We start from the raw sequence: 20,913 nt of genomic DNA on the forward strand, positions 1-20,913 counted from the left end.
CTTCTTCCATGACGTCAGGTCGTCAGGGGTATAAAACATGCAGTCGATGCCATTACATCAGTCTTTCTTGCTGTGCGTTGCCCGAAGCAGAAGCAGTTCGCAAGTGCCAGTCGGCTGACTCCTGAAATTTTCATTTTCAAGTTTCAGACCTGTAGTCTTCTAAATGAGAAGTACCCTGTTTGGATCCTTTTTTCTTGCTCTAACCATTGTCAGAAAAAATTAATAATTGTCTTGCCTGTGGAAAGCAAATACCTCATAGAGATTTTCATTCTTACTGCGTCACCTGTTTAGGCCCAGACCACGACGTCCCTCGCTATCTGTTTTGTGCCTTGTTCAATGCCCGAACTGTCCGTTGTCAGGCAATTTTTGTAGCTAAATACTTTCGTTCTCAATCTCCATACTCCAAATGACGTCGCTAAGCCATCCGACTACCGATCTTCTGAAAAAACGTAAGAATAAAGACAGAGACAGACTGCATAGGTCCAAAACTGCCAATGATGCTACCATTAAGCTAGTTGCCAGTCCGCTGGTACTCAGTGAGGTGCTTTTGCAGACCCTGATACCTGCTTCTACAGATTCACAGGCCTCTACTGAGACCCATTCGGAGTCTGGTGTACCGTGAGATGCTTCTTCGACTATGGAACCTGCAGATGTCTCTACCTTGGATGGGTCCGGAGCTGCTGTGCAGGCAACAGCTTCTGAGGGTGTATTCAGGCCTACTGATTTTCTTATTAAACCAACAACTTAGTTTCAAGCCAAAAATACAGAATTTCTCATGCTTAAAGTTTGCACTACGCCTAGAAAACCGATGAGCAAAGCACATTCTCAGGCCCACAGGCCTGAAAAATGATTAGAATGGCTGAAGGACCTTATTATCTTAATTAGGTGAAGCCAGCCTCCCCCCTCAGAGATACCTAGAACTGATTTTCCTTCTGATTCTTCTGATCAGGAATCTGATCTCTCTGTTCCCTCTGACTACCAGGACATACCCTTATCTACCGATGAGGATTCTGATGCAGAGGATTCCATTCCCTCTGCTTCCCCTCCAGAAGATTTTTCTTTTAGTGAAACCCTGCATACCCTTAGGGAGCATTTCCGCTGGGAAAGCCAGGACTACTCTCAATCCAAAAAGAGACTCAGGGAATTTTTAAACCTGCTTCAGCACAGGCCTCTAGCCATCCCTCCTTTTCTGGAGATTGTAGATGATGTATTCTTGGAATCTAGCCTTACCCCGGATGCTTTGCCTCCAGCTCCCAGGAAACCTGACGGGTACAATAGAGTACCTGACTCTCTCAAATTCCTTTTCGAGAATCTTACTGCAGATCCAGAGACCATTTCCCAAGGACCAAAAGGCATTAAGGCTATTGCTGCCAAGAATCCTACCCCTTCTGACAGTGATTCTAGGGCTTTAGATAGATGGTTCATAGGTTCATACTAAGCTATCTGCCCTAGGGCATTTATAAGCCTAGCCAGAGTGTGTTTGGCTTTCGCCACCCATTTTAAATTAATTTTGCTATGCCCTTTTTCGAGGTTAGTATACTGTGCCTCTGACTAACAGTGACACATCAGTGATACCCGGGGTAAACCTACGATCTCCCATCCACTCATCAAGATTCCTCTTGAAGAGAGTCAGTGAGGGGCTCTGCCTAACCTGGACTGGGATTTTATTCCAGAGTGACGGGAGCACTGGGTTATGAAACTGTCCCTCCAGCATGTCCTGTTTATTTCAGTGCTGAGGTTCAAGTCTCTCGAGCACGTAGCTCGATGAGATTTGGGTTTTCTGAGGTGCAGCATGTTCATTAATTCCGGGTTGGACATGGCTTTATACGTCAGGCACAGATTGCCTCTGAGCAGGCGGTATGCCATTGAGTAGAGCTGGAGTTTCTTTAACCAGGCAGCATATGGCATCTGTTTGAGCCCTTTGATCCTCTTGGTGAGATACTTTTGGGGTCTTTCCAGTTGCTGCAGGTGTCTGGTAAGGTACATCCCAAAAGGGGTATTGTACTCAATTATGGGCCTGATGAGGGATGAGTAAAGAGGCACGATGACCTCCTCCTGATCTAGATGTGAATCCCTTCATGATTAGGTGGGCTATATAAAATGTTTTTCTAACCACTTTGGCCACGTGGTTGTCAAATGAGAGATTGCTATCAACTTGGGTCCCCAGGTCCCTAATTACTTCTTCTGTACATTAATGGATTATCACCTATGTGGTAATTTGTGGACACTTTGTTTTTGCCAAACGGGATGACTATACACTTTTTGGCATTTAGCTTGAGGCCATGGCTCTGGCACAGGTTGTCTGTTTCTATGAGGCCCTTTTGGAGGATGCTTGTGTCAGCTGGAGAGTCTATTATGGCGCCCAGTTTGCAGTCATCTGCGAACTTGGTCAGCCACAGTCCTTCCGTGTTGGCCTGTACCTCCGAGAAACATATACTGAACAAGAGAGGCCCCAGGACTGAGCCTTGTGGGACACCACTTGTAACTGGTTTAGAGTCTGACATGGCTCCAGCAATTCTAACCATGTGTGTTCTGTCCTTGAGCCAGTTTGCAACCCATCTAGTGACATAGGGGTTTATATTTAAGCTGGTGAGCTTATCTAAAATGCCCGAGTGGGGTATTGTATCAAAGGCTTTTGCGAGGTCCAGGTAGGCTGTGTGGACCACCTTCCCCTCGTCAATGGCCTTGGTGACTGTTTCAAAGAAATCATCCAGGTTTAAGAGGCAGGATCTGCCCTTAAAGCCGAACTGGGTAGGATCCAGTGTCTGTAGGTCCCCAATATCTTTATTTATGAGGTCCATGATGATCCTTTCCATAGCTTTGCAGACCAAGCTAGTCAGGCTTATGGGGCGATAGTTTCCAGGATCCGTTGCGGCACCACCTTTGTGGAGAGGTACCACTGTTGCTGTACGACACTCTTTGGGTACATATCCTGTAGTAAGGCTGAGACTGAACAGTAGTTTTATGTTTGGGTTTAGCTCTTCTGGGAGCTCATGTAGGACGCAACCCGGGACACCATCTGGTCCCATTGATGCTGTGTTTTTTTGATTTGGAGAGGGCGGCACTTACCTGAGCATCTAAGATGTCAGGGGGGCAGCACTCTGCTGGGATATGTATTTGCCCTTTTGGTGTGGAGGGGGGGGGGGAGAAGTTTGCGCTGAATCTGTCAGCTAGGATGTTGGCAGTGTCTGTGGGTTCAGTGATTTTTGTCATTTTGGACTAATTCTGAGCATATCTGGGAATTCCCACCCAGGTTCCTAACATAACTAAAGAAAGCCTTGTGATTATCCTTAGTGTCCTGTGCAATTTTTCTCTCGAAGCTGGCCTTAGACGATTTTATGAGTGCCCGTAGTTTTTTGCTAATACTGATCAGAGATGCCTTCCCTTTTTGGGATTTTGCTCTATCATGTAGTAGCTTCCTCCTTCTTTTGTATAGTTTTTTTATGGCTGGGGTCCACCAGACAGGACGTCTGCTTTTGGAGGACTGGGTCTTTATTTTATTTGGGATTGCATGATCCATGCATTCCTGAAGGTGTTCATAGAATGCGTTTATAAAGGATTCTGCGGTCTGGGCCGTATTTTCCACAGGCCCGGGGGCTTTGAAGGATTCCACCTCTGTTTTGAGGAGTGTGAAATTTGCTTTAGAGAAGTTTTTCACTGTGTTTTTCTGGGCAGGGGGTGGGGTCGGGATGTGAATACCCATTGAGATTAGTTTATGGTCTGATCTTACCAGTGAGGGATACACTTCTGGTCTGGAGCATAGATTCCCCATGTTGGTGATGATCAGGTCCAGTATGTTTTCCCCTCTTGTGGGAGTGGTAACAAGTTGTTCCATAGCATTTGAGTTTATAAATTCTAGGAACCTTTGGGCTAGGGTGTTGGAGCTAGAGTAATGCTTCCAGTCTATGTTTGGGTAGTTGAAGTTGCCCAATATAATGGTGTTTGGAGAGACCTTCATATTTTCCAGTGTTCTCAGGAAGGCCGAGTGGGGTTCCTGGGTTTGGAAGGGTGGTTTGTAGCAGGCTATAAACTGGAAGGCAGTTTTCCCCACTGTTAGTTACACATGGATAGTCTCTGATGCTTCGTGCTGTGCCACCAACCTGGAGGTGTGGGTATCTTTGACGAATATTGATACTTCCCCTCCTTTTGTGGTTCGGTCCAAGTTTTGGGGCCGAAAAGCTTGGTATGAGGTATAACCTGGTAGTGCTGGGGTGCTCTCTGGAGCCTTGATGGGGTAAGAAGGTATACACTTGTGCTACCCTGGCTGTTAGGGTTTTAAATTTCCAGTTTCATATGTTAAAGTATCAGCAGCATATTATGGGGCTAATTAAACAGAAAATTATGTTGATTCCTGACTGTGCAGAACACAAAGATTTACAAGAGTTAATGCATTCTGCTGACCAAGTTGGAAAACATACTTTGCAGTGTGGTTTTGATGCTTTAGAAGCATGTTGTAGGGATGCTGTCACTGGGTCTGTTCTTAGAAGGCATGCTTGGCTTAAGGAACAAAACTTGCCAGATCATGTCAAAGCAAAATTACTGGATGCACCCTTAAACCAAGAGCGCCTTTTTGGCAATAAAGCAGAAGCTGTTCTCAAAAGTATGGAGGAGAAAGCTAAATCTATGCAAACTTTTAAAAGATTTCTTACAAGTACAGCCACCTAGATTCAGTAGGCATTGGCCTTCAAAGAACTGGTCCTTTCCAGTCCCTTTCAGGCCGTCTCAGTCCAAACCCAGGGGCAGCAGACCCCCAAGACTTCAGTCTCAGGTTATGCACAGATCTAAGCAGTGGGGTGCTCCCATGTCCAAAACAGGAAGTAGTAAGCCAACCCCCTATGGTAAACTTGCACAATGACTTCTCCTCAACTCCCCCAAGCCTTGCTCAAGTACTTGCACCTTTAGGAGGAAAACTCGTTCTCTATGCAAAAAACTGGGAATACATTACCCAAGACAAATGGGTTTTAAACATTACCTAAGATATAGATTCTACTTACACTCGCTCCCAACCCTTAGTGGATGGCCAGACCTCCCCCCAAACCAGCGGGTGGAGGCCCAAAAGCAAGTACTTTTTCTCCTCAGCATCAAGGCTGTTCAACCTGTCCCAGCAAAACAAAGGGGACAAGGCTTTTATTCAAGACTGTTCGTGGTTCCCAGAATAGAAAACTCCTGGCGTCCTATCCTGGATCTATCTATTCTCAACACCTTTCTGATGGTTCCAAAATTCAAAATGCTAACTCTCCAACAGCTGCTTTCCTATGCTAGCCAAGGATGCGTGGCTGGCAACCCTAGACTTAAAAGAAGCTTACCTGCACATCCCCATAAGGGAATCTTGCAGGAAATACCTTTGCTTCAGGGCAGGCTCTATGCACTACCAGTTCTCTGCATTTCCCTTTGGCTTATCTACTGCGCCCAGGGTACTCACAAAGTGCCTTGCTCCAGCCATTGCTTTTTGCAAGCAGAGAAGTATTCAGATTTACCCATACTTGGACGATTACCTGATTCAGGCCGAAAGTTAGGACTTGCTAATACAGCACCTGGCATTTGTAAAGAGACTTCTAACTTCACTGTGGTACACCAACAAAAAGAAATCACACCTGGTACCCTGCCAACAGATTGTATTCCTGGGAGCAAGCTTGAACACAACTTCCCAGATGGCATTCCTCACTCCAGAGAAACAAATTTAATTGACAACTTACTTCAACCTACTGGCCACAAAAACCCAGCTATCCGCAAGTAAAATACTGCAAGCTCTGGGGTTCATGGCCTCTTGCATTCTGTTAATTCCATATGCAAGACTGCATATGAGGAAACTTCATTGGTATATAAAATGTCTATGGTGTCAACATTCTCAGGACCTGGAAACAATAATTCCTGTCATTCCATGTCTAAGAGCAGAGTTCCTTTGGTGGGCAGAGGGCTGCAACCACAACAAGGGACTCTCTTTCCCTCTACCCCCTGCCGCCCAAACCCTAATAACAGACCCATCAGACTATGTATGGGGAGCTCACTTGGCAGGGCATTGCATTCAGGGCAAATGGAACCCAAAGCAGATGCACCTGCATATCAGTCAAAAAGAAATGTTAGCTGTACCGAATACTCTGACAGCCTTCAAAGGCCTTATTCTTCCAGGACATCTATTGGTAAAGATAGACAACATCACAGTTATGTGGTACATAAACAAGCAGGGGGGAACACATTCCTACCCACTCTGCAGACTAGTCATGGCTCTGTGGAACACAGCATTGAGCAACCAAGTGCACCTACAAGCTCAATTCCTGCCAGGCAAACTAAATTCACTGGCAGACGATTTAAGCAGAAATCTCATGGACCCACATGAATGGAAAGTGGAACCCAAAATATTCAAGCTTTTGGGGAACAGATGGGGGCACCAGAGGTGGATGTGTTTGCTTTCCCTCAGAACTATCAATTGACTAAAACTCCCCACAGCCAAGCTTGGAAGGTGGATGCCTTGTCCTTTTCCTGGGAAAGCCTCTCAGTCTATGCCTTTCCCCCTCTGCCTCTCCTCTCGAAGGTTCTACTGAAGATCAAACAGGACAAGCCAAGGACAATCCTGATTGCACCAGACTTTGTATTAAAGCTGATCATCTTGTCTTTGTATTGTGGTATCATTCTTGGTGAGGGCAAGATGCTGCTCAGGGTCAGGGTCATACCAGCCTGGGCTACATAATCGGAGAGCTCCTCTATGTCTCTCTTCATGTAGTCCAGGGAGGTATGTCTCAGGTCATTCACACCAGCATGGACAATGACGGAGTCATATTTGTACTTGCTTTGGAGTGACCTGAGCGCGTGTGTTATGTGGCTGATCCTAGCTCCCGATAGACAGCTCCCAGTCACCTTCTCCTTGTTCAGCCTGGTCAATGGGACATCAGTGTGTCTGACTATGGAGTCACCTATTACTAGTGTATCAGGCAAGGTGTTTGGCCTTAAGGGCTGTGATTGGTCGACACACTTATTGAAGTATGTGTTGCATGTGTTTTGTTTTGAGGTGGTGGATTTTTGGATGTCTGCTTTGGGAGCCTCTGTTGTTTTGGTAAGTTTTTTATTAGAGCCTCCAAGTATGTCTTTGTGTTTTTATGTGTTTGGTTTGCAGTTGTGTTAGGTCTATGTGGGACTGGGATTGTTGTGTGTGGTTGCCATTTCCTCCTGTCTGGTCATGCCAGCCCTGAGTTGAGAGAGTTCAGCCTCCAGTTTGGCTATATAGTTGCATCTCTCACATGTATTTGTGTTTGTTGTGAGGAGGAGAGGGTTGTCTGTGTACATGAGACAATTGTTGCATTGTCTCAAGATACCCAGATTGACCAGCTGAACTGGAGACGACGCCAGTAATCTACCACTCGACATGCTAGAACAGTATAAGGGAGTGGTATACCTTTAAGGGAAGTGGATATTCACAGGGGTGGTAAGTAGATGTAGTGCTTTACTTAGTACGAGAGTGCTTACTTAGTAGAGAAGTATTGAGAACAAGTGCTGGGCTTATACTACAGTGAGTAGTCTGGTTATACTAAGAGTAGAGCTTCCTTAAGGGAAAATTTGAAGAGCACACTTGGCGGAGCCAGAAAAAGTTTAACCATGTTTAACCAGCGCTGCGCTATGCGCACAACTGCTAAAAGCCGTGCAAATGCGGATTTTAAACAGTGAACTACAAAAGAGCTAGAAATGGTCCCAAACAACCAATTACTACAGCTTCTTGTGCTGAGGTCACTTCCCCCAAGGACAGGTAGGCTGCTCAAGTCTCCGCACTCCCACTGGTGAGCAAAGAAACTTCCTTCTATCCAAGTAAGGTAATGGACAACACAGGAACTACACCACAGCCCAGAATACAGCAATGCCTGTAAACTGGTCTAAACTAGTCAAGGAAGGCGGGAAAACAAGGATTATTTTTTTGTTTTTTTGGTAGAAACACACAGAAAATGCAGAAACAGTGATAAATTAGTTACACAGGCTAGCACACTTTAGTGGGCAGCCTCCACAGTTAAATTAAACAAACAAGCAAGCAAACTTTCGATCAAATTTGTCTAAAATGTAACTTTAAGTGCAGATTTTAAAATAATGCAGCAATCAGTTAAAAACAGTTCAGGCTAGTTCAAGGTAAGCGACAGAAGCTATTTCAAGTGAAAAAAAAAAAGCAAAGATACTTAAATCCACGCCAGCACTAGTATCCTCTTTTCCGCAGTCTGACAGTGCTACAACCATGGCATCTGCCTCAGACCCCTTCCCTGCTGTCCCAGCAGGGGGCTAAATTCTGCATCCTCAGCTTCAGACCCTGAACCTTGCAGCCTGGCTAATCCCCTGAACTCACCTCTAACAACCCCCAGTAAGCAGGTGCTGGATGTCATTCTTGAGGCAAGGAGGCCTAGTACTAGAAAATCCTATTCAGAAAAGTGGAAAAGATACTGTTCCTGGAGCCAGTCCCAAGGGCTAGGCACAACTGTGCCCAGCGTACCTTGTATATTAGATTACTTAACAGAAATGCTCCACAAGGGCCTATCCTTCTCTTCAATTAAGATTCATGCCTCTTGCCATCTCAGCGCATTATAATACTGAGCCACCCTTCTTACTCATCCTCTGGTTAAACAGTTCCTTAGAGGGGCCAAAAATGTAAGACCCCCCCCCCCCGGAAAGCTCCCACTCCAGCCTGGGACCTTAACTTTGTATTGGAAAAACACTGCCCCCCCCCCCCCTTTGAACCGGCTGCTACAGCAGAGTTGAAATTCCTCTCATGGAAAACAACTTTACTTCTAGCCATCACCAAGAAGAGTGTCTGAACTGCAGGCTTTTATTGCAGTGGAACCCTTCATTATTTTCCATGTGGACAGGGTTTCCCTCAGGACTAACCCATCTTTTATGCCCAAGGTGATGTCGTGTGGCTTTAAACCAGTCCATTCATTTGCCTACTTTTTTCCCTAATCCACGAAATAAAGGAGAAAGGATACTGCATTCTCTAGACGTGCACAGACAGCTTAGATTCTTTTTGGACAGTACTAAGCCTCTCAGAAAATCTGACCAGCTGCTAGTCAGCTTTGCTGCAGGGGCAGAGGGGAAGGCCATTTCAAAGCAAACCATATCTAAATGGATAGCACACTGCATCCATTTCTGCTACAAGCACCATGGAAAACATGCCCCACAGGGGATCAGAATACATTCCACTACGGCTACATCCACATCTGCTGCATTTCTCAGAGGAGTCCCTACCAGGGACATCCTGGAAGCTGCATCCTGGAGCTCTGTACACACTTTCGCCAAGCATTACTACTTGCCTATCTTTTCTAACTCCAGAGCTGGATTTGCCACAGCAGTCATACAGGGCCTGATTGCCAGTCTTAATGGTTCTTAATCTACCTCCGCCCTTCCATAGCTTTGGGAATCAACCCAAATGTGATGACTGCAACAGTGAAACACGAAGAACTTAGTGCAGTTGTGTACACTTACCATAAATGTAGATGTTCGAGTGTATTCCCTGTTGCAGTCATGGTTACCCTCCTTCCAGCCCCCTGATTGTCTTTGCTTTCACCTATCCTTTTTGGTTTGGCATATCTTATACTATGTGTATTTGCTTTTTGCTGGGGGTGTTCCACACCATATAATTGCTTCTTATTTTGGGGGCACCTGACATCTGGGGCAAGAAAAAGTGATGTAATGGCATCTGCTGCATGTTTTATACCCCTGACGACCTGACGTCATGGAAGAAGCGACAACATCCGATGCAGAAATCCCAAGACTCTGATATTCAGGTGGCTGAGGGCTACCTGTAGGCAGATAACCCAAATGATTTGACTGCAACAGTGAATACACTCGAACATCTACATTTACGGTAAGTGTACACAACTGTACGTTTCCTGTCATGGACTACATTTTCCAAAAGCATTCAAAGTACAGTCACAAGGTTCTATCCCAGGACATCCATGACCTTTATGAGGTGTGCTTGGGGCTAGAGCATTTTGATATTGACTGCAGCAATTACAAGGGATTTGGGCCCTGGTGTCTAGCTAGCAGACAAAAATAATTCTAAAGGGGCTGATTTCCACATCCCACTTTTGGTGTCAAATATGAGAAGAAGAAGAAATATGAGGGGGAGAGAGAGAGAGAGAGGAAACCCAGGAAATAGTCAGGGAAGCTGCACTGACTTCTGATCCTGAGACAAGAGTCGTCTCCAGCACCGATACCTTTATTTAAGTCTTCCCCTATTGAGACTGTTAGAGACAAATCTCCCTTAAAGTTGTCTTGCCAGCTGTCTTCTGAAAGTGAGCTTTCTTGCTTCCTTCCACTGCATCCATGCATTCCCTTTGCAGCAGTGCTGAATCAATTTTAGGATCCTGTGATGAGAGCCTTTTTGAAGTCGCAAATAGTCTGTCTTCCCATTCCCCTGTTTCCAGGAGAGAGAGATTGGGTTGACCTCCTTAGTCTCTTTCTTTTAGCTCCTTCCCTGATTCCTGTCTTAACTCAGGTGGTTTTGGAGTTGATTTGTCAACCAGAGCATGTCTAATCAGCATCAGCAGGAATCATTACCTTGGCGCTGACCATTTCACATCCAGTCCCAAAACAGAGCGGATTTCTGGACTATCCACTCATTGCCTTATCTTTAGCAACACATCTTTTTGGAGTCTTTTTCAAGGTTTTCAGTCTTGAGTCATAACCATTCTTTGTTTTGTATGTGAATGGGTCCACAGTGTCCGGGTTTCCTCCTGTTGTGATGATCACCTGTACTACTTCAGGGACTGAGACAGTTCTGAAGCAGAAGCCCTTGATGACTACTGATACGGTTTCTGCCTTTGAGCCAGTGGAGTAGATGATAGCCTCCCCTACCAGGCAGTTAGGAGTCTCAACCAGTACCATCGGTTCCCTGTGATACTGTGCTATTGGCTCTTCAGTCTGTTCACCACAGCTCCTGAGGACAGAGCTGAAACTTCAAAGGACTTCAGCAGTTTTGGCAGAATCCTCAGCAGACTGACCAGTAACTGAGATTCCCAGAAAGAGGCTGTGCAAAAAAAATTACATCAGACATTTGACTTGGATGAGAGAGACTGTTCCCCACAATCTTCTCTTCAAGATGCCACATTTGACAAAATCTTTGAAATGATAAGACTGAGGGGATATCACTTCACTGCCCCACCCTGTCAGGATATGGAATTACTTTTTAAAGCTTACAGTTTTGTGGGCTCTCTAACTTTGGGTTATCCATCCTGCAAACCATCTCATTGATTTGGTCACCAGGAGACCATGGCAGGAACTGAACACAACCAAAGCAATCCCACGTATACCAGCCAAGGTTCTACATCCACCTAAAGTCAGACAGCACTGGTCAAAGGCCTGTTATGAACTTGATGGTTAACAAGAGCGACCAGGAAAGAGTCACAGATGATTCTTTTGCTGTCTGTCCTGCTAGCAAGGAGTCTTAAGACAGTGGATAGGATGGGAGAGAGCAGTTACTCTCTGGGCACCTTTGCTGCAAGATTGTTAAACTCTTTGACTTGTAGAATCGCTTTTAAAGGGCCCTGGTGGAACAGTTTATGGCTAGTTTGCACAAGCCGTAGATGCCATAGTAAGAGAAGCAGTTGGAGACCACCATGGGTACAGCATTGAATATCACTATCCTGTCCATGATTCTGCTACTTAATGGAGTAGCTAGAGAGGGAGGATATGGACAAGGCAATACAGAGGTCACACCTGGCTTTTCTTGTGGAAAACTTCAATATTTCCTTCACTAGTGCCCTCTTCGATGGCTCTGCGCACTCTGGATCTGACAAGATGCAAATGGGAAGAAAACATAATGCTTGATATAGTCAGATTTATGAAGCTTTAATCTTTTTACAGAAATCTGAAGGATTCCAAGTCTCCTTGGTTTAGAAAACCTCAGTGTCATTCATTTGATTCCTCCTCTGATAGGGGCTGCTGTGGCAGAGGTGGCCACTTCCAACAGACATTGACCATGTAGTCATGGATGGTCTTCAGGAAAAGGGATTACAATGGCATTTTCCTGCAAACAAACCAAATATTCCTGAAGCCCTGCCTGACTGCCTTTGGAGGCAATTAAAAGTACAGTCAGATGTGGAATCAAAGGCAAAGGCCATGGAGGCTTCCGTACTAGACTTCTCAGTAAGGGGTACCAGTGCTGTCGAGGCCAATCTGGAGCTATCAAAATCATCCTTGGCTTGTCCTGTCTGACCTTCAGAAGTACCTTTGGGAGGAGAGGCAGAGGTGGAAAGGCATAGACATGAAGATTTTTCCAACTGAAAGAAAGAGCATCCACTTTCCAAGCTGTGGGATGAAACCTCTTCGTGCAAAACTTTGGCAGCTGGTGGTTTAGTGGAGAAGCGAACAGATCTATGTCTGGAGTTCCCCAGGACACTGTCAATTTTAAGCATGTGCTTCTTGGGCACAGAACCTGAAGAACTAGGAGTGACACCCACAGAAGCTAAGCTAGACCTGCCTCGAGGAGAAGCCTTGGAAGCAGAAAGAGAGGGCCTAGACACCTTAGGAAGGGAGGGGAGTACAGTTATCTGAGAAGCCCCTACAGCTTGACCTGCCTCCTGGGAGGCCACATCCTGTAAAAACAAAGTTTCTCCCTGGGACTCCAGAGAGGCCTCCGTCGGAACCACCGGTTCCACCGACGCCTCTAAAGAACCGGCGTCCGGTTCGGACGACTCCTCTAACCTAGGTTTAACTGCCTTGTCCTTACGCTTCTTTGAGGAAGCGTCGGAGCATCCGACGGCATATTGTAATTGCACCGCTTCCCAAAGACCAACCTGGCACAATCCAACCTTCGCTTTATAGTGCGTTTATTGAACCTAGCACAAGCGACACCCAACAACGTCGTGCTCAGGTCCCAAACAAGGTATACACAAATTATGGTAATCCCTATGCGGTATCTGTTTCCCACAAGAAATACAGTTATTCACTTTTTCTGACACCCGGTAAACCACTGAGGCAAGAAAAAACCAAAATATTCCCCAACGGGGTTACTTAACCAACTCTGACTTCGGTCTGAAACTCCGAATTCGAAAAATTTCAGAACGCCGAACGGCACTTGCAACACTGCTTCTGCATCGGACCATGCGGCAAAAAAGACTAAGGATATGGCGTCGGTCATGCGCATTTGTACCCTGACGTTCTGATGTCAGTCAAATGCGCCTTGACCGACGTCAGCCTTATACTCTGATATTCGGGCCGACCGAGGGACAGCGGACTACCCCAAGTGTTAGGACTGCAGCAATGTGGATCTTCGAACATCTACATTTATGGTAGGTACAAAACTGTACTTTTTGTACCTACCATAAATGTAGATGTCCGATAGATATGCAACTGCAGTCCTTATGTATGGGTTGTCCTGCCTCAGGCAGCCCTTGGTCGGCCGGATTCCAAAGTCTGGGTCCGACGTCGGCTGATGTCACCTCCTCCCCGACGTCAGAGTGGCTGGGGTATAAAAGCATCAGCCGACGCCATCTTCCTCAGTGTTTCTTGCCCCAGATGCCAGATGCCCTCCAAGGAAGGCTAAAATTAGAACTGGATTAAAAAATTCCAGACATACACAATAGCAATAAACAGATACACCATAACAGATAACCCCAGCTAAATATAAAAGGAGGAAAGTGGACCCAATGCACCGAGGGGAAGGAGGGAGGGAAAACCTGACTGCAGTTCCATATCTATCGGACATCTACATTTATGGTAGGTACAAAACTGTACTATGTCCTTCAAGAATGCAACTGCAGTCCTCACATATGGGTTGAATACCATAGCCAAGCTGGGGGTGGTAGGCTCTAAGATAAGGATGGTGTAGTTAAAATGCCCAGCAGGACTGCTGAAGCAAAGCCTGCTCGGGATCTGGAATATAAAGGGAGGTTGTAGTGCTTGGAAAATGTATGCACGGAGCTCCATGTAGCAGCTTCTAGAATGTCCTTTGTAGCCACCCCTCTTAGGAAGGCTGTGGAGGTGGCTGTAGCTCTGGTGGAGTGTGGTCTGACATTGGCTGGCACACCCTTTCCATGGTAGGAATAACAAAATCTGATGCAATGGCCAATCCATTTTGAAATTGTTTGTTTGGAAATTGCTTTTCCTTGTACTGCAGGAGCGTAAGCTACAAATAGTTGGTCAGACTTTCTGTTGGCCTTTGTTCTGTCCAAGTAGTAGCACAGTTGTCTGTGAATGTCCAAAGTGTGCAGCAGCTTTTCCCCTTTATTTTGAGGATTGGGGAAGAAAGTAGGCAGGTGAATTGCTTGATTTAGAGACACCCTGGATATCACTTTTGGCATAAAAGAAGGATTGGTTCTTAAAGAAACCCTGTCCTGATGAAAAATGAGGAATGGAGGTACTGCCATGAGGGCCTGTATCTCCGAAACTCTCCTTGCTGAGGTTATTGCCAACAGGAAAACTGTTTTCCAGGAAAGAAATTGCAATTCTGCAGATGCTGCTGGCTCAAAGGGAGGAAGAGTTAATTTTTCAAACACGAAATTGAGGTCCCATGCAGGCACTGGTGGTTTTCTGGGAGGCTTGATATTCTTTACCCCTCTTAGAAATTGTCTTAGCAAAGGATGTGAGAACACAGGAGGATCGGTGTTGTATCGTGCTGAAATTGCTGAAGCGTGTATTTTTATGGAAGAATAGGAAAGTCCATTATGCAGCATGTCTGCCAAATATTCCAATATCTGTGGGATGCTCATTACTGATGCATCCTGTCCCTTGTTGGTATTCCAGATGCTGAATCTCTTCCATTTGGCTGAATAAGCTTTTCTGGTGGAAGGTCTGCGTGCTTCTAATAATATCTGTTGAACTTCCTTGGAGAAAGAGGTATGTGGAGAAATCATGGGACTCTCCAAGCTGTCAGCCACAGAGTTTGCAGGTGTGGATGAACCATCCTGTAATTGTGCTGAGTCAAGAGTAGAGACCATAGAGGCAGGGTCCACGGTTTGGTGCAAGTTATGCTCCTTAGTAGTGGATAAGTGGATACCAGTGCTGTCTTGTCCAATCTGGAGCTATTAATATGCCTTTCGGTTGCTCTGCTTTGATCTTCAGTAACACCTTGGTCATCAATGGTAGAGGTGGGAATGCATAGATTGTTAGAGAGTTCCAGCCGAATGAGAGAGCATCTATTTTCCAGGCTTGGGGATGATGTGACCTCATGCAGAACTTTTTCAGATGATGATCGAGGTGGGATGCAAAGAGGTCTACGTCCGGCCTCCCCCATGCAGAAGTTATTTGTGCAAAAATGTCTGGATGCAACATCCATTCGTGTGGATCCAGGATGTTTCTGCTTAGACTGTCCGCTAGAACATTGTCCCTGCCCGGAACAAACTGGGATTGTAGCTGTATGTTCAGTTTCAGGGATTTTTCCCAAAGAGTCATTGTTAGTCTGCAAAGGGGGTAAGAATGAGTACCTCCCTGCTTGTTTATGTACCACATAACAGTGGTGTTGTCTGTCCTTATTAGTAGATGGCCTTGCTGAAGATATTCTCCGAAGGCCTCGATTGCATGCATTACTGCTAACATCTCTTTTTGATTGATGTGCAGATGTAATTCCTGGGGAGTCCATTGCCCTTGAATACATCTGCCCTCCATGTGCGCCCCCTATCCATGGTCTGAGGCGTCTGTTGTAACGGTTTGGCTTGTTTGAGGCTTGTTGAAAGGCATACCTTTGTTTAGCTGGCTTGCTTGGGCCCACCACAAAAATTCCTTTTGTAGACATGGGATGAGTGGGATAATTGCTTCTAAGTTGTGGCTGTGTTGAGACCATAACCTTTTTAGGTACCATTGTAGTTTTTTCATGTGTAGTCTTGCCAGTGGAATCGGTAGAATGCAAGATGCCATGAAACCCAGGGCCTGCAGGATTTTCCTTGCAGTCATCTGGGTGAGCTTTGCTAGGCTTTTGAAGTAATGTGGTAGTTGTTCTTGCTTCTCTTCTGTGAGGTAAGCCATTTGAGATTCTGTGTCTAGTTTGGCTCCTAGAAAAGTTATTTGTTGGGATGGCAGTAGTCTTGATTTTTGTAAGTTGACTGTGTATCCCAAAGCCTGTAGTAAGTGAGTGACATAATTCAATTCAAGTTTTTTGTCAAGGCTTGCTTGCTGTCCGCTTGTATAAGGCAGTCGTCCAGGTAAGGGTATATTTGTATCCCCTGGAGTCTGCAATGTGCAATTACTGATGCCAGGCATTTCGTGAATACTCTGGGCGCAGTAGATAAGCCAAAGGGCAATGCTGAGAACTGATAATGCTCTGACCCTGCAAGAAATCTGAGGTATCTCCTGCAACTGTGTCTGACTGGGACATGCAGGTATGCCTCCTTGAGGTCCAGAGTAACCAGCCAAGACCCCTTGCCCAGCATGGGAAGGAGTTGCTGCAGCGTCAGCATTTTGAATTTTGGTACAATGAGAAAGGTGTTTAGAGCGGACAAGTCCAGTATAGGTCTCCATTGCTTTTCTTTTCTTGGAACAAGGAACAGTCTTGAATAAAATCCCTGGCCTTGTTCCTGAGGAGGAACCTTTTCTATTGCTTTGATTTGTTTCAGCTTTGAGATTTGTTCGAATGCCTCTGCCCTTTGATTTTGTGGCAGGTTTGGCATGCCTTGTTTTGTTGGTAACGTGTGGAAGTGGAACCTGTAGCCTTGGTCTATTATGTCCAGAATCCATTTGTCCTTTGTTAAAATGTGCCAGTTTTTTTGAAAATAAAGATAATTTTCCACCTAAAGGTGCTTCTCTTTGAACCTTGGTCGGCGGTGTCAAAGGCAAGTCATTGTGATTGTCCCTGTGGGGCAGGGGAAGTCCCTGCGCCACCTCTCTGATTAGTCGGTTGCCATTGGCGTCCCCTGTAGGAGCCTCTGTATTGCCCTCTTCCTCGGGCACGCCTGTTTTTTCCCCTTTGAAATTTGTCAGTGTCCGGAAAGGACCAATTCTTAGAAGGCCAATTCCTGCTGAACCTAGGAGGCTGAACCTGGAGGAAATCCTTGACTGTTTGCACTGATTTAGCCTTTTCTTCAATTGACTTCAACACATCCTGAGCATTAGTACCAAATAGCTTGTGCTTTTCCAGAGGTGCATCTAGAAGCTTTGCTTTAACATGATCTGGTAATGGTTGTTCTTTTAACCATGCATGTCTACGTATGACGGCACCTGCCATAGCTGCTCTACATGAAGCTTCCAATGCATCATATCCACACTGTAGAAAATGGTTGCTAACCTGCTGTGTGTTGTGAACCACATCCTGCAAGGCCTTCCTATCTAAAGGCTCAGGAGAGGCTACCTTTTTCTGCAAATCATCCATCAAGAAATCCTGATACTGAAACATATGAAAAAGGCAATTGAGGGCTGTCATAGCCAGTGTGGTTGAGGTATAAACTTTTTTGCCCCACCTCTCCAGGGACCTAGCTTCCCTGTCTGAGGGCAAGGGATTCTTGGCCGTGGATGTAGTCACCCCTTTTGGCCCCTGGGAAATTGTTTCTAGATAAACAGCATGGGCCTTAAAGAAATGTTTATGAGTTTCAGGAACCCTGTAGTATCTGTCCGGCTTGACAGGAGCAGGAGGGAGAGAATCAGGAGAAGCACTCGAATCTGAGTACACATCATCCAGAACATCAAGCACTGGAGGGATAGCTAAAGGCCTGTGTTGTGGTAGCTTAAGGAAGGTACGAAGCCGTTTCCTGGAATCTGAGTATTCCTGGCCTTGCCACTGAAAGTGCTCCCTCATGGAGTGAAGAACTTCCCCAAAAGAAATATCCTCAGGAGGGGAGGCAGAGGGGATAGAATCCTCCGCATCAGAGTCCTCGTAGGCCTGGAAGGACTCTTCCTGGGTATTTGAGTGATCAGAGTCACCAGAGGCTTCATCTGAAGAAAGGGTGTCAGTATGCTCAACCCTGGGCCTTTTGTCAGAAGGTGGCTGAGATCCTCTTTCAGGATGGGCCTGGGAGCCTCTGATTAAGGAAATTAAATCTGCAGCTAAAGACATGATTTGTTTATCAGTAGTGGGCTGAGGCATAGCTTTAGGAGGGTGAGACTTAGCCTGGCTAGCAGCCTTAGCACGTGTGTAGGCCTTGATAGACATAGACATAGGGGGCCTAGCTGCCCCACGTGCTGGAGTAACCTTGTGCACTGGTATGGTCTCCGGTAAATCTTGGGCTTCAGAATCTGGAGGAAAATCAACCACCGGCACCGGCGCAGGCTCTGGGGCCGGAGTGATCGGTAAAGTGGTGTCGTCGGTCCGGAGCGGTGGAACAACCACCTCAGAAGAGACCGATGCACTCGCGGTTATTTTTGGCGTGGAGTCGGTGGAAGTCGTGGGCCGAGGATGTCGGTCCCGGTCCTTCCGTTTTTTGGAAATATGAGTTGTCGGTTGTTCCTACGGCATGGTATAGGAGAATTTGTCGCCAAAAGTCTTCAGCAAACTCTGCCCGGCGCCTGAGTGTGCGCTTACTGAAGCAAGCACAGGCGGCACAGGCCAAGACGTCGTGGTCTGGGCCAAGGCAGGGGAGGCAGTAAGAATGGAAATCCTTATGAGGTATTTGTTTACCACAAGACAAACAGTTATTAACTTTTTCAGTTTTTTCTGACATCGGCTGAGGCAAGAAAAAGATCCCCAACGGGGTACTTAGCTTTTTTGATGACTTCGGATACGAAAAACACAGGAGCTGACCGACCGGCACTTGCGAACTGCTTCTGCTTTGGGCACCGCGCGGCAAGAAAGACTGAGGAAGATGGCATCGGCTGATGCTTTTATACCCCAGCCGCTCTGACGTCGGGGCGGAGGCGTCATCAGCCGACGTCGGACCCAGACTTTGGAATCCGGCTAACCGAGGGCTGCCTGAGGCAGGACAACCCATATGTAAGGACTGCAGTTGCATTCTTGAAGGACATCAACTCATTCCATCCAGTACAGCTGTTTTGAGTGTATACCTTTAACTGCCAGTGGGTGAGCCTTTAAAAAATGAAGTTGGCACCTTACAGTTCTAAAAAAAATACTCCTTGACAAAGGTCAAATATCAGTACAGTTGTGTTTGCCTTCATGTATTCTTCAAAATAAAATATTCTGATATTTTGCATGTAGTATGATTTTGGAATTAATGCAAATAAGAACAAGCAATATTTGATGCCTAGAGGCTCAGTAGGAGGTAACTGCAGGAATGCCTGGAGGCTCACTCAGCTGTAAATGAGTTAAGGCAGTGTGCGTCTCCACCCTGCTGCGTGATTGGCCATCTATGCAGGACAAATGTGTGTAAAAGTTAATATCAAGAGGATACCTATAACATCCCAGGCTGCATCCAATGTGAACTCGGGCAGGAACTTGCAGCACCATTAGGCACCCTATTCAACCAAAGCTTGAGTACTAGCTTTGTCCCAACTGAGTGGGCGATAGCCAGTGTCATCCCTCTACACAAAGGTGGAGTGTCCACCGATCCGGGAAATTATAGACCCATCAGTCTAACTAGACTGAGCTGCAAGGCCGTGGAACGGATTATCATGAACCTCATTAGCAAGGACATTGGCAACCTCCAAACACTTGATCCCACACAGTATGGGTTCATCAGAGGAGGTCATATCTGAGAAATGTTTTCGACTTCTTTGAGATAGTCACCAAAGCCATGGATCAAGGGAAGACTGTGCACACTGCCTACCTTGACCTGGCCAAAGCTTTTGATACTGTTCACCACTCTGGCATAATAGATTCTCTGTCAACTAGGCGTCAATCCGTATGTTACAAGATGGTTAGCAAACTGGCTCACTGATAGAGCCCATGTAGTCAAAATAGGGGACGCCACCCCAAGCAGTAGACCTGTAACAAGTGGCGTACCCAAGGGTTCAGTCTTTGGGGCCTCTGTTATTTGGGATATACTTTTCTCAGGTGCAGGCCAAAACCAGTGGGCTGTGGCTGACCAAGTTTGCAGATGACTGCAAGCTGGGTGCTATCATCAATGTCCCTAGTGATGTGGACGTCTTTCCAAGAGGGTCTCACTCAGACAAATGACTGGTGATAGAGTCATGGCCTCAAGCTGAATACCATACAATGCATCATCATCCCCTTTGGGGAGAGTGACATCCCCACAAATTATCACATTAATAAGAACGTCCTATGCACGTAGTCATTTTTTAGGGATTTGGGCACCCAGGTTAATAGCAACTTGACTTCTGACCATCATGTTGCCTCCATTGTACGGAAAACCTTCTACATGGCCCACCTCATAAGTAAGGATATCTCATCCAGGGACAAGGAAGTCACAACATTCCTGTATTCTTCCCTTAGAAGGTCCATTGTTGAGTGCTGTGCCCCTTTCAGCATGTACCTCACAAAGCACATGCAGTAGCTGAAGAGACCACAGGTTCCTCACCAGGAAAATCCAGGGCCTTGCAGATAGGCTAAAAGCCTTATCCCACTACTCAGTTTCATACAGACTCTTCAGAGCTCACCTCTGTCTGGCATACAAGGTGATCACAGACCCTGCCTTGATGGGACTGCTGCATATCCGCAAGTCAAGCTCCACTCAAGTAACCTGCACGCGCTGCCTCAACCTGGTCTGTGACATCAGCAAGACTTGTTGGCTGGACAGATTTGTGCCCCAGAGACTCCCCCATCTATGGAATAGACTCCCTCTCCACATCAAGCAGAGTGCCTCTTTATTCCTTTATAAGTGGAACCTGGATAACTAGATGAGAAACAGAAAATATACCCCTGGGACTCTACTCATGTCCCTGCTGGACAGGGACATAGCGTGCTGACTTGTCTAAACATGGTTTAAACTCTTGGCTAGGCTTATAAGGTTCTCAGGGCCAGTAGCCTAGTAAACTCTGATAATATATTGCATCCTTTTCCCTAAACCTTGTTAATCAGTTTCCACTGTTAATAAATATGTCCACCGTAGCAGTTAAAGGCAGTCAGAAGAATAATCACTGTTCTCCTACAAAACAGACACATCCAGG

At 46.1% G+C, this 20,913-nt stretch overlaps 1 protein-coding gene across 1 annotated transcript in view; it reads left to right on the forward strand.

Annotated features, from left to right (window-relative positions):
* KMT2B (lysine methyltransferase 2B) overlaps nt 1-20,913 on the forward strand; it is a gene marked incomplete in the record, with an annotated part of 4,527,268 nt that overhangs the window by 3,451,392 nt on the left and 1,054,963 nt on the right.

This window comes from Protopterus annectens, chromosome 8.part0 (genome assembly GCF_019279795.1).
Source record: "Protopterus annectens isolate FY-2018-M chromosome 8.part0, PAN1.0, whole genome shotgun sequence".
NCBI classification, from domain to species: Eukaryota; Metazoa; Chordata; order Ceratodontiformes; family Protopteridae; genus Protopterus; species Protopterus annectens.